Genomic DNA, 10,054 nt, shown 5'->3' on the forward strand with positions numbered 1-10,054 from the left:
TTCGTGATTTCACCATTTATTTATTTATTTATTTTCTCCTCAATTCTCTCTCTGAGCTTTGGCTCAATATCTTGTCAAAATGCCATGTAAACACCTCTGGATGGGGCTCCGAGGCATATGGGTTTAGTTGTTGCTGTTGAGGTTCTGCGCACGTTTTGTCAGAAACGCTTAGTTCTCTCTCTCTCTCTCTCTCTCTCTCTCTCTCTCTCTCTCTCACACACACACACACACACACACACACACACAGGTTTGAGGCCAAAGCTGTTGAAAAACCTGTTTGTATCCTAAACAGAGTTGTGTAGCGCTGAGAACCAGGATTCCATACTTTCTGTTCACCAACTTCTGAGTTCTCTAGGCCTGCATTTGGGGGGAAAAGTTCTGAACTGACTGGTGAAGTGGTGGAAGATTCCTCTCTCTCTCTCTCTCTCTCTCTCTTTCCATTTTTTTTTTTAAACAAAGAAAAACCGGCAATGTTGTCACGGTGCTGGTGGAACCGCGGTTTCCACATTTTTGGCTCGCTCGCTCGCTCTCTAGCTTTCACCATCCTGTGTCATCTATGTCTGCTTATTGGAAGGACACAGCGACAAAGAGAAAAGGGAAGGAACTTGTGGGTGGAAGAATCTCTTCAAAGAGCTCGCTCTTTTGCTCGTCCTTGCCCCTCTCTCTTCCTCTCTCCTCTCTCTTCCTCTCTCTTCTTTCCTCCCATCTCCTCTGACACACCCGCTCCCCCCTTCCCCGCTCCAAACAAACTTGCTCACAAATCTCTCTCTCTCTCTCTTCCTCTCTCTCTCTCCCATGATTGACTTGCAAATGAATAAATACAAGAGTCTTAAAATGTGGTGTTCACATTAAAGGAAAATGTAACTAGTTTTCTGCCCACTTCAATGTTCCACACTGTTGGGGTGGTGGTGGTGGTGGTGGTGGTGGTGGTGGAAATCTTATTTTGCCTTCAGTGGAGTGGAGAGAGAGAGAGAAAAAAAAGAAGGCATTCAACACCAGGTTGTTGAAATCCACTAAATATTCCTAAGGGTGCAGTAATTGGGCAACCAGGTGGCAACATTTGGTCGCTACACCGCAACCCTGAGTGCGATTGTGCTGAGTCAGGTGAGAGAAAACAAACACTTAAAGCATGTATTTGATTTACTTGGAAGCCAGCCTGCTGAGTGATGGCTTGGTGGTGGTTGAGCGGGGGGGGGGGGGGGGGGGGGAGGAGGAAAGGGGCATGGGGGGGGGGACTTTGACAAATCTTCGCACACGTGGGTGGCACAACATGAATTCTTCTTTAAGGAGTCCCGAACAACCCAACTTTTTCCTTTTTCCTTTGCTCTCTCTACTTTCTCTGACCCCTTTGATCCCTGCACTAGGATGCTGTCAAGTAAAAAGCAGTCCTCTCCTATCAGTGGGTGCTGGCTAATGAACCACTGTGAGGGAAGCGAAACACATCGGAAAGTGGCTTGGTGATGGAATACGCTGGGGTGCACCAGTGACACCCAGGAGGAGAAAAGCCAAGCCAAAACAAAAAGTGCCTCCCTGCCTGATACCACCCTCCCCTCCCCCACAAGCCCCAGGGAAGGAAGGAGGGAGAGAAGCTGTGTTTCACTGATGGTGGGTGGGTCTTGTGTGTACGTCTTGCAAGTCACCTCCCCAATCCACATCTCCTTTCCCAGGCCAGAGCTAGAGCCAGAGCCAGGGTCCAGGGTCCAGGGACATGTAAGGAGAAGCATGGGGCAGGCAGGGCACCCGCACCCCGCCTCCTCGTCAGAATGAGCCTCTGTGTGTGTGTGGGTGGGGGGGTGTGCCCCAAGAAAGCAGCAGCCATCGTTTTGGAAGCCACTGGCTTGAGGGACGCAACCTCTCATTCAATTCCAAGAGGCCTCATTCATTGCCTTCATTGAAATGCAAATGGTTGGTTCAAAGTCCCGTTGTCTGCCAAAGGCTTCACTTTCTCTCCGCTCCACCCAGAGCCATACCTGCCCTCAGGCGTTTGTCAGTGAAAGGATCTGCCTCTCCGACTGGGGCAAAGGTCAGCCACAGTCGGTCACTCCCCTTCGCTCGCTCTGGAAGTGCAAAGTGGGATCTGGCCGCTGCTTTCTGACTCGCATGGGGCAGACCATGAGTGGTTCTCAGGAACGGCTCCCTTCTGATGTGGCCTTTCCATCGGCATTATTGATTCACTCTTCCATCCATCACCTTAACTATGTGAACGCGTGTTATTAACCTGTGCGTGTACTTCTGTCACTCAAACAAGCAGAACTGCTCAACATCAAGCATCCCTCCCTCTCAATAGAACGATCTAGCTGAACCGATTACTCAAAACACAGAGAGGAACCCCTTACCTGTCCTTGTGCAGGTGCGCGGGGCGGGGGTGGAGGGGCGGTGGGAGGGGTTGCAGGAATATACTAGGCCTGTGCCCCGTGCCAGGCCCGGTTCTCTGCTTGGATCGGCGTTGGACCGAGCGACCAGGACACAGCAGTCCAGAGCCTTACTTACATCTCACAGTCGGTGCCTGTTCAGAAAAAACAATTCCTCCATCCATCCATCCATCCATCCATCCATCCATCCATCCATTTTATTTTTATTGAAACTCAGATATATATATAGAGAGAAGGAGAGACAGAAAGAAATATCTCCTGCCCGCTGGCTGGTTCACTCCCCAAGTGGCCACCATGCTTCATAAAACTCATTTCTTATCCAGTTATAATTTCATTAAAATATCTCATGTTTCCCAATTGGATAAAAAACAAATGGTATCTAAAAGTCTGCATACGAACCAGCGTCGCAGCCCTATGATTTTATCCAAATGAAAATGCATATGAGAGAGTTATTTGCACCCTTACAGCTATCACAGCTCAATTCACAATAGCCAGATACGGGATCAACACAGATACCCATCAGCGGGTGACAGAATAAAGAAAATGTGGCACACAAACACTATAGAATACTACCCATTCATAAAAATTAATGAAATTGTAAAACCTGATATACTTTTTTTAAAAATTATTTTTTAATAATCTTACTTGGTTGATTAGGGAACAGAGTGTCAAGGGCTACAGGGTGAAAGTGGGAAATACCATTGTTTCCACATCAATATCATTTTACCCTGTATCTGGGGTCAGGGGAAAAAAAAAAAAAAAAAAAAAGGGAAAAGCCCCACCCAACCTCCCACCCATCCCAGATCCCCAACGGGAGGCACGCTCTGAGGCTCCTGCTCATACAGTTCTGATAGTTCATCAGTTCTAGACTGCTGCCAATGTCTCAGTTCCAATCGCAATGAACCCTATTCAGAATCCACTGGCTGACAGTCTCTTCATGGTTGGGGTTCTAAGATCAGCAGTTCAGTTGGAGGGATCTCTCTCCAAAGAAACTTCATCTGAGATGATCACAGGCCTGATTCCTGCGCGAGTCTGCTAGTACACAGTCCAACACCGTCCGTCACACCGATCGGCTTATGATCATGCTGGTCGTTGGGATTGCCGGGTTCGTTCTGTTTCCAGGCCTGTCTTCCTCGTGAACCGACGGGTGTCGTAGTCCGGTTCGATCCTGCCCGCTTCATATTCGGTCCTCACGCAGACCGGTTGGAGCTGCAGCCTAGTCGGGAAGTAGTTGTCCAGCAGGGGAGCCCACATTCCCCTGTCAGCTTTGCCTCCTCCCCCTGACTATCACATGTGCTGTTTGGGCGCTGCAACCACATCTGGTACGGCTCACCTCACCTTGGCATTCCTTATTGTGTACTAGTATGTGTCGCAACCGAACCTGGCTCGACCCACACTCTGTTCTGGCGCTCGGACTCACCAGCGGGTGATGTGAACAGGTTCAGCCTGGTCTTGCCCCCAATCCATGCCATGTGTATACCAGTGGGATAATTTCCATAGCCTGTTCTGGGCTGTTTCCTATTTGTGCTGCTTGCGCTTACCTGCAGGGACTGTGTCCTGCCAGAGGAGTTGCCCAGGCTCCTCCATCAGAAACTCTCCCAGTGCCAGGTTTCACGCATACCAGTGGGTCCATGAGCCAGCCCTGTTCAGTCCACCTCCTGTCCTAGCAGGAACAGTGGTGTTTCCTGACTGTTCTTCAACCCAATCTGGTTCTTATTGTTGGACGGTGAAGGATCCTGAGGTGGAGCCGGCAGCCACACGCCAGTCAGGAGGACCCTGTGCGCGCGTGCGCGTGTCTGTGTGTGTGAGTGTGTGTGTGTGTGTGTGTGGTTGGGAGGGGTGTGTGTGTGTGTGTGTGTGTGTGTGTGTGTGTGTGGTTGGGAGGGGTGTTGCTGAGAGAAGGAGAGACAGAAAGAAATATCTCCTGCCCGCTGGCTGGTTCCCTCCCCAAGTGGTCGGGGCTGAGCAGAACCAAAACCAGGAGCCGGGAGCTTCTTCCCGGTCGGTCTCCGCCACACAGGCGGCTGCCGATACCGAAGGCTTTGTGCCATCCTCGACCGCTTTTCCAGGCCACAGGCAGGGAGCTGGACGGAAGTGGGGCAGCTGGGACTCGAACCGGCACCCGTATGGGATCTCGGCACGTACAGGCCGAGAAATGGAGCCACTAGGCAACCGCACACGCCTGGCCCAAGCAACAACTCTTGCCTTCCCCTCGTCTTCTTGTTTGGTCCGGGGAGATGCACGCTGTCGACATCTCTGGCCCAGGCCTTGTATGTTTGGCACATACGGCCTGATGATCTATGGGTAGCTTGCTGTTTTAGTTCAGGCAGGCCTTAACGTGCTCTCCGACGGGAGCTACGGCCTAGCTGACAGGAGGAGTGCCTGCCTGCCTGCCTGCCTGCCTGCCTGCCTGCCTGGCGTTCCCCTAGCAGGCTGGCGGGCTCCCAGCCCCAGATCTTGGGACCGTCTGGGGGCTAATGCGGTCCGGCCGGCCTGCCTGATGTAATTTTTTCACCCAGGCAGTCCCGGCGCTTTGCTGACAGCTGGGTGTTGTGGCCTAATCCGGCTGGCCCGCCCGCCCGCCCGCCCGCCCGCCCGCAACGCACCCACCCACCCGCCCAGCCATTTTGGCTCTCTTTTTGCCTGACTGGGTGCAGCGCCCTAACTTGATTCCGGTTCTCACGCTCCCTCTCCACCACCCCCACCGCACCACCCCCGGTTCTTGCGTGCGCCAGTGGGTGCTGTGGCACAATCTGAGATGGCCCACCACCAGTCCCAGCTATCGCCATTGGGCTGGGGTACGGCAACCTAGCCTGGCCTGGTCCATCCCCAGCCCTCCTGCGAACTGTGGGGTGCTAGCCAGTTCACAGTTCAATCCAGCCTGGCTTGCGCCCCAACCCGGCCTGGCTAATTATATGTGTGTTTTGGAAGGCAGCTCTTCTCTGCGTTCACATCTATCTTTCTTTTCTTTAGGATTTAGTCACTAGGCTAACATGCCGGCCGGACCCAACCAACCAACTAACCAACCAACCAACCCCTTGTCTTTGATGGACCGTGGGTGGGTGGGTGGGTGGGGTGTGGAGGCGGAAGAGTTGGAGGGTCAGCTCACCATCTCTTATTCTGCGGAACTGAAGGGAAAGGGTGCTCTGAGGGAGAGACTGGGGCACCTGTGCCTGAGTTGTGGGTGTTGTGTGCGGTCGGCTCTGCGGACAAGTCAAGGGGACTTGAGGACGGCAGAGCAGGAGGACATATGGGCTGGCCTGTGCCCTTCCTGCCCGAGGATTTCTCTGGTGGATTGGGAATGAAAGGCCACTATGCCGACGTGAAGGCCTCACAGGTGGCCTTACCTGACACCTACTTCTCCCTCCATGTTCTGGATCCTGGCCAGGAACCACTCAGCGTGCAACCACTTCTGCTCACAAATTGGAAAGAGAAAGCTGTGTGATGCCCCCTCCTGGGATAGAGAGAGAGAGAGAGAGAGAGAGAGAGAGAGAGAGAGAGAGAGAGAGGTGAAGAGGCCCAATCCCAGCCTGGCTGCTCCCTTTCTCCTTTTCCTCATCTGGACCTTACCTGCAAATGGGGAACAGAGAAGACTGAATTGTTGTCACATTCTCACTAACTCAATTTCAATCTCTCTCTCTCTCTCTCTCTCTCTCTCTCTCTCCCCCTCTTTTCCTCTCTCTCCTTTCACATCCCTAACCTGTTTCCATGGCACATCCTTTCTGTCCCTGAGGAACTTCTTGGGTCTTGCAAGAGCTCACAGGAAGGACAGGCAGACGCAAGGGCGCTGCAGAATAGCTTCACTGGCTTTTCCTCCACTTTCATGTCCCTGTGGCTCCACTTCTGATCTAGCTCCCTGTTTGTGCCCTGGGAAAACAGCGGAGGGTGGTCCAAGTGTACGGGACCCTGCACCTGTGTGGGAGGCCTGGAAGAAACTCCCAGCGCCTGGATTCGGATCGGATCCAGTCAGCTCCGGCCGTGGTTGTGGCCATTTGGGGAGTGCACCGGCGGATGGAAATCTTTCTGTCCGTCTGTCTCTCCTTCTCTCTGCAAATCTGCCTTCCCAATGAAAATAAGTCAACCTCAAGGCCAAATAAATAAATAAAAATAAAACTAGAGAACAGAAAGTGAAAGCAAGACAGTGGGGGATACTGGCATTGTGGCACCGCACACACGCTCAACAGCCTGTCAGCAGACACACTGGCCTTGCCGTATGGGAACACCGATTTCATCTTGTTCCTGGCTCCTGGCTTCGGCCTAGCTTGGCCTCAGCTGCTGTGACACAGGAGGGAGAGAGCCCTTCCACACTTTGTGACAATACCGCCTAGGGAGGGACATCCAGGAGAGACAAGGGTGGAGGAAAGGTCTCTTGGCACATATTGTGGGAACGGACTTGGGGTGAGGCGCTGACTGGGTTGTAGCTGTGTGTGTATAGGGAAATCTTTGCTGTACCAATGTGGTTGGGGACATTGAGATGGACTGAACCGGGTTTCTGATTTTTGTGAGACAGTCTTTCTCTCTCTCTCTCTCTCTCTCTCTCTCTCTCTCTCTCTCTCTCTCTCTCTCTCTCTCTTTCTCTCTCATTACTGGATGAGGTTCCCCGGGAGAGCTGGGCTTGGAAAAACGTGGCCCAAGGGATGAATCTGGAACTGACCCCTGGGCTCGACACTCAGTGTTGTCGTTGTGATCTCTTGTCTTTGCTCTTCCTGCTCCCCCATCCTTCATCTTCCCCGTCCCATCGCAACCCCAACTGACTCCAAACCAGAAACCCCAGCGTGTTTCAAGAATCCACTCGTGCTGTCTGCGCGCCATCTAGTGGCCACAGTATCGGATCGGACAAGAGGCGAAAGCCAAGATGGCGCTGACGGCAGAAGCCAAGATGGCGCCCGCGTCTGAACAAGTCTCGCGAGGCCTCGGGGTGGTGGTCGGCGTGGAGTTTGGGGGGGGAGTCGAGGAAGGAGGAGGGAGGGAGGGAGGGAGGGAGGGAGGGAGAGAGTCGGTCTGGCGCAGGCGCAGTAAGCACAGTCGGGCTTCTGGCTTGCTGGCTGAGCAGTGGCGGCGGTGCCGGCGGTGGGGGGAGGGGGGAGGGGGGAGGGGGCCGCGGCGGCAGAAACCGTCCTTCCGCCGGGCCGGGACTGCACTGTGCGCGCCTCTCTAGGTGCTCCTGCCACGTCCAGGCGGGGGGATCTGTTACCTTCCCAGGGATGTTGCCTTAGTTCTTTCTTCTTGGATCTCTCCATTCCTTTTAGGCTCTGTTTCTCTCTCTCTCTCTCTCTTTCTCTGTTTTGCTCGCCGATTCCCGCTTTCCTCTCTTTCTTTCTTTCGCTTTCTCCTTTTCACTGTCTCCTCTCCTTCTACCACTCCCCTACATCTCCTAGAATTTCACTTGTGACTCCCACCTTTATTTGACAGTCTTCATCCTTACATTCTCTGCCTTCCCCTAGGTTGTTCTTGAGTTGTTTTTTCTCGTTCAATCTTTATAGGCCTTTCTCTCGCGTCCTCATTCTGGATTTATTTTCTTCCCTCATCGGTGTGTGTCTGGCCGTTGTACCTGCGTGTGTGTGTGTGTGTGTGTGTGTGTGTGTGTGTTCTCCCCTAATGTTCCCATTGCTTCCCTTTATGTTGTCTTTCTCTTTTCTTAGTTTTTGTCTTTCTTCTTCTTCTTCTTCTTTTTTTTTTTGTATTCTTACCTTTGCCTTCCTTTCAGTTCTCATTCTCTCCTCCCCCCACCCCCCACCCCCGTTTCTCTCTCCCTTTTCTCTCTCTCTCAATGTCGGTGTTTTCATTTTATTTTCTGTCTGCCTTCTTCCTTTACCTTTGGCTTCCTTGGTCCTTCTTAACTTGTTTCTCTCTTCTCTTTCAATCTATATATGTTTTTCTCTCGCGTCCTCATGCTGGATTTATTATCTTGCCTCATCTGTTTTACTCGTGTGTGTCTGTTTCCCCCCCCCCCCCCAAAATTTTGTTCTATTGTGTCCATTGCTTCCCTTTATGTTGTCTTTCTCCTTTCCTAGTTTTTGGTCTTCCTGGTTTTTTTTTTTTTTCTTTCTTTCTTAGTTTTGCCTTCCTTTCAGTTCTCATTCTCTCTCTTCCCCCCCCCCCCGTTTCTCTCTCCCTTTTCTCTCTCAATGTCGGTGTTTTATTTTCTGTCTGCCGTTTTCCTTTACCTGTGTGTGACCAAGTCTATCCACCCTTCCCCCAAGACTGTACTGATAGGTCAGATGTATCCTGTCACAGTAGATGCGTGGTCACTTGTCGCTGTCCCGCAGCGATGGACTTGGTGCACGGAGCCAATAATAACACGCGTGGACCCCTGACTGATGGTCAAAAGCCGAGGTTTATTAGTAGCATCAGACTTTATACTCTGAGGGTCATATAGGATAAGGGAGGAAGTGCTGAGCTTATCAACAAAACTATTAATGCTTGTTTGGAACTCCTTTTGTCTTGTATATTCCACCAGGTGTTCTCATATACATATGCAGATGATATCCAATAAGGTATACAAAAGGTAGCCATTTGGTTATTCTCCTCCAAATATTATCCAACCAACTGTAGTCCTGTGCTCACTGACCTTTTCAGGTCACAATGTCCTCCTACAGTCACTCACTACTACAACTCGATTCTCCCCAAGCCACGCGACCTGGTGTTCCATGCATCAACACCGAATGTTAACATTTCACCAGTGACGGTCACGACACAGTTTGGTTCTAAATGAGAGGCAAGGCAAAGCAACCGACCTGGCGGCCGGGACCAGCCAGCACCCCCTGCGAGGGGAGGGAGGGAGGGCGGCAGTGACACACATTTCCCTGCCTATCTCGGCTTCATTGCCTGGCTGCGTGCATCCAGCGTGCTGTCCCTTTGTCCCTTGGTGCTGGCTGTCTGACTCCACCTGGTGGCAGCCGTGCTGTAGCTGTAGAGCATTCTGGAGCCGGCAAGGGCGAGCAAGTGGGTGGAGAGCCCGGGACAGGATGTGACAAAGTCCCCAAGCTGCAGGCGGGAGAGTCCCAGCCCTGCTGGGACCTTGGTGGCTCGTGTGCTGTTCGGAGATTGAGCCTGGAGGCTTGCAAGTGAGCAGGCAGGCAGCTGCGGGGGTGGGTAGGTGTCTGCTCGCTCCCGATTGTAACCGGGCTGGAGTACCGCTAGAGTGCATGGGGTCGACCAGCACACCCTTTATCACTGCCACCGTGCACTAGGGGACTCGATCGGGGCCGTCGGCGGGGCTGCGAGGCCACGGCCACCGGCCCGACACTTGTCGCCTGCACTAGGGGACCCGGTCGGGACCGTTGGTGGGGCTTGAGGCCACGGCCGCCGGCCCAGACGCTTGTCGCCTGCACAAGGGGACCCGGTTGGGGCCGTTGGCGGGGCTGCGAGGCCACGGCCACCGGCCCAGACACTTGTCGCCTGCACTAGGGGACCCGGCCGGGGCCGTTGGCGGGGCTTGAGGCCACGGCCGCCGGCCCAACACTTGTCACCCGCACCCTAGGGGACCTGGTCGGGGCCGTCGGCGGGGCTTGAGGCCACGGCCACCGGCCCGACACTTGTCGCCTGCACTAGGGGACCCGGCCGGGGCCGTTGGCGGGGCTGAGGCCCTGGGCCGCCGGCCCGACACTTGTCACCCGCACCCTAGGGGGACCTGGTCGGGGCCGTCGGCGGGGCTTGAGGCCACGGCCACCGGCCCGACA

This window comes from Ochotona princeps, unplaced genomic scaffold (genome assembly GCF_030435755.1).
Source record: "Ochotona princeps isolate mOchPri1 unplaced genomic scaffold, mOchPri1.hap1 HAP1_SCAFFOLD_142, whole genome shotgun sequence".
Lineage (NCBI taxonomy): Eukaryota > Metazoa > Chordata > Mammalia > Lagomorpha > Ochotonidae > Ochotona > Ochotona princeps.